Here is a 4,145-nt window from a genome sequence, read left to right as displayed (position 1 = left end):
AGGGCTGCCTCCGAGATTGAGGGAAATATAGTCCCAGCTGTACAGACGCGGGGCCGCGGGCGGAAGTGCTGTGCTGTGCAGCGGCCCGGCGCCGGCGTGCAGGCCTCTTTGCCGTGGGGCATGTGTGCACACGTCCCCACGCAGCTCTGGGGCCATGGCGGCTCGGCAAGAGGGTTGCCAACGTTCTTCTCCCACCAAACCGAGCACCCCAGAACCCCCCCCCCCGCGCTTCTCTAAGGCCCCGTCCCCGCTCGATCCATCCCACTGCCTCGGCGGCTCGCTCTCCACCAGGCCCGGAGGGGGATGAGAGCTCCGGAGTGGGGCTGCGGAGGAGGGGTTTGAGGTGTGGCAGCGAGGGTGGGGCTGGGAATGAGGAGTTTTGGGTGAAGGAGGGGGCTCTGGCTGGGCCGGGGGTTTAGGTGGGGGTTTTGGGTGGGATGAGGGGTTTGAGGTGGGGGGATGAGGGGTTTTGGGTGAAGGAGGGGGCTCTGGGCTGGGCCGGGGGTTTAGGTGAGGGTTTTGGGTGGGATGAGGGGTTTGAGGTGTGCGGGAGATGAGGAGTTTAGGGTGAAGGAGGGGGCTCTGGGCTGGGTTGGGGGTTTAGGTGAGGGTTCTGGGTGGGATGAGGGGTTTGAGGTGTGGGGGGGATGAGGGGTTTGGGTGAAGGAGGGGGCTCTGGGCTGGGCGGGGGTTTAGGTGAGGGTTCTGGGTGGGATGAGGGGTTTGAGGTGTGGGGGGGATGAGGGGTTTTGGGTGAAGGAGGGGGCTCTGGGCTGGGTTGGGGGTTTAGGTGAGGGTTCTGGGTGGGATGAGGGGTTTTGAGGTGTGGGGGGATGAGGGGTTTTGGGTGAAGGAGGGGGCTCTGGGCTGGGGCAGGGGTTTAGGTGAGGGTTCTGGGTGGGATGAGGGGTTTGAGGTGTGGGGGGGATGAGGGGTTTTGGGTGAAGGAGGGGGCTCTGGGCTGGGTTGGGGGTTTAGGTGAGGGTTCTGGGTGGGATGAGGGGTTTGAGGTGTGGGGGGGATGATGGGTTTTGGGTGAAGGAGGGGGCTCTGGGCTGGGTTGGGGGTTTAGGTGAGGGTTGTGGGTGGGATGAGGGGTTTGAGGTGTGGGGGGGATGAGGAGTTTTGGGTGAAGGAGGGGGCTCTGGGCTGGGTCGGGGGGTTAGGTGAGGGTTTTGGGTGGGATGAGGGGTTTGAGGTGTGGGGGAGATGAGGAGTTTTGGGTGAAGGAGGGGGCTCTGGGCTGGGTTGGGGGTTTAGGTGAGGGTTGTGGGTGGGATGAGGGGTTTGAGGTGTGGGGGGAGATGAGGAGTTTTGGGTGAAGGAGGGGGCTCTGGGCTGGGCCGGGGGTTTAGGTGAGGGTTTTGGGTGGGATGAGGGGTTTGAGGTGTGGGGGGGGATGAGGGGTTTTGGGTGAAAGAGGGGGCTCTGGGCTGGGCCGGGGGTTTAGGTGAGGGTTTTGGGTGGGATGAGGGGTTTGAGGTGTGGGGGGGATGAGGGGTTTTGGGTGAAGGAGGGGGCTCTGGGCTGGGCCGGGGGTTTAGGTGAGGGTTTTGGGTGGGATGAGGGTTTGAGGTGTGGGGAGGATGAGGGGTTTTTGGGTGAAGGAGGGGGGCTCTGGGCTGGGCCTGGGGGTTTAGGTGAGGGTTTCTGGGTGGATGAGGGGTTTGAGGTGTGGGGGGGATGAGGGGTTTTGGGTGAAGGAGGGGGCTCTGGGCTGGGTGGGGGTTTAGGTGAGGTTTCTGGGTGGGATGAGGGGTTGAGGTGTGGGGGAGATGAGGGTTTTGGGTGAAGGAGGGGGCTCTGGGCTGGGTTGGGGGTTTAGGTGAGGGTTGGGGTGGGATGAGGGGTTTGAGGTGTGGGGGAGATGAGGAGTTTGGGTGAAGGAGGGGGCTCTGGGCTGGGTCGGGGGTTTAGGTGAGGGTTTTGGGTGGGATGAGGGGTTTGAGGTGTGGGGGGAGATGAGGAGTTTTGGGTGAAGGAGGGGGCTCTGGGCTGGGTTGGGGGTTTAGGTGAGGGTTGTGGGTGGGATGAGGGGTTTGAGGTGTGGGGGGAGATGAGGAGTTTTGGGTGAAGGAGGGGGCTCTGGGCTGGCCTGGGGTTTAGGTGAGGGTTTTTGGGTGGGATGAGGGGTTTGAGGTGTGGGGAGGAATGAGGGGTTTTGGGTGAAAGAGGGGGCTCTGGGCTGGGCCGGGGTTTAGGTGAGGGTTTTGGGTGGGATGAGGGGTTTGAGGTGTGGGGGGGATGAGGGGTTTTGGGTGAAGGAGGGGGCTCTGGGCTGGGCCGGGGGTTTAGGTGAGGGTTCTGGGTGGGATGAGGGGTTTGAGGTGTCGGGAGGATGAGGGGTTTTGGGTGAAGGAGGGGGGCTCTGGGCTGGGGCGGGGGTTTAGGTGACGTTTCTGGGTGGGATGAGGGGTTTGAGGTGGGGGGGATGAGGGGTTTTGGGTGAAGGAGGGGGCTCTGGGCTGGGGCGGGGGTTTAGGTGACTTTTCTGGGTGGGATGAGGGGTTTGAGGTGTGGGGGGGGATGAGGGGTTTTGGGTGAAGGAGGGAGCTCTGGGCTGGGTTGGGGTTTTAGGTGAGGGTTCTGGGTGGGATGAGGGGTTTGAGGTGTAGCGGGGGGTGAGGCGTTTTGGGTGAAGGAGGGGGCTCTGGGCTGGATCGGGGGTTTAGGTGAGGGTTCTGGGTGGGATGAGGGGTTGAGGTGGGGGGGATGAGGGGTTTTGGGTGAAGGAGGGGGCTCTGGGCTGGGGCGGGGGTTTAGGTGAGGATTCTGGGTGGGATGAGGGGTTTGAGGTGTGGGGGGGATGAGGAGTTTTGGGTGAAGGAGGGGGCTCTGGGCTGGGCCGGGGGTTTAGGTGAGGGTTCTGGGTGGGATGAGGGGTTTGAGGTGTGGGGGAGATGAGGGGTTTTGGGTGAAGAATGGGGCTCTGGGCTGGGGCGGGGGTTTAGGTGAGGGTTCTGGGTGGGATGAGGGGTTTGAGGTGTGGGGGGGATGAGGGGTTTTGGGTGAAGGAGGGGGCTCTGGGCTGGGCCGGGGGTTTAGGTGAGGGTTTTGGGTGGTATGAGGGGTTTGAGGTGTGCGGGAGATGAGGGGTTTTGGGTGAAGGAGGGGGCTCTGGGCTGGGTTGGGGGTTTAGGTGAGGGTTTTGGGTGGGATGAGGGGTTTTGGGTGAAGGAGGGGGCTCTGGGCTGGGCCGGGGGTTTAGGTGAGGGTTTTGGGTGGGATGAGGGGTTTGAGGTGTGCGGGAGATGAGGGGTTTTGGGTGAAGGAGGGGGCTCTGGGCTGGGGCGCGGGTTTAGGTGAGGGTTCTGGGTGGGATGAGAGGTTTGAGGTGTGGGGGGGGATGAGGGGTTTTGGGTGAAGGAGGGGGCTCTGGGCTGGGGCCGGGGGTTTAGGTGGGGGTTCTGGGTGGGAGGAGGGGTTTGAGGTGTCAGGGGGATGAGGGGTTTTGGGTGAAGGAGGGGACTGTGGCTGGGCGGGGGGTTTAGGTGAGGGTTTTGGCTGGGATGAGGGGTTTGAGCTGTGGGGGGAGATGAGGAGTTTTGGGTGAAGGAGGGGGCTCTGGGCTGGGGCGGGGGTTTAGGTGACGTTTCTGGGTGGGATGAGGGGTTTGAGGTGTGGGGGGGATGAGGGGTTTTGGGTGAAGGAGGGAGCTCTGGGCTGGGTTGGGGGTTTAGGTGAGGGTTCTGGGTGGGATGAGGGGTTTGAGGTGTAGCGGGGGGTGAGGCGTTTTGGGTGAAGGAGGGGGCTCTGGGCTGGGGCGGGTGTTGAGGTGACGGTTCTGGGTGGGATGAGGGGTTTGAGGTGTGGGGGGATGAGGGGTTTTGGGTGAAGGAGGGGGCTCTGGGCTGGGTCGGGCGTTTAGGTGAGGGTTCTGGGTGGGATGAGGGGTTTGAGGTGTAGCAGGGGGTGAGGCGTTTTGGGTGAAGGAGGGGGCTCTGGGCTGGATCGGGGGTTTAGGTGAGAGTTCTGGGTGGGATGAGGGGTTTGAGGTGTGCGGGAGATGAGGGGTTTTGGGTGAAGGAGGGGGCTCTGTCCTGGGGTGGGTGGGCGGGTTTTAGCATAACTACTTTCTTCAGTTGGTAAGGATGAAGTGAGGAGTGGGTGGGATGAGGGTTTGAGGGGGCTCTGTCCTGGGGTGG

The sequence above is a fragment of the Dermochelys coriacea genome, chromosome 4 (assembly GCF_009764565.3).
Source record: "Dermochelys coriacea isolate rDerCor1 chromosome 4, rDerCor1.pri.v4, whole genome shotgun sequence".
NCBI classification, from domain to species: Eukaryota; Metazoa; Chordata; order Testudines; family Dermochelyidae; genus Dermochelys; species Dermochelys coriacea.
The sequence above is the reverse complement of the archived record's forward strand: the minus strand, read 5'-3'. Positions refer to the sequence as shown.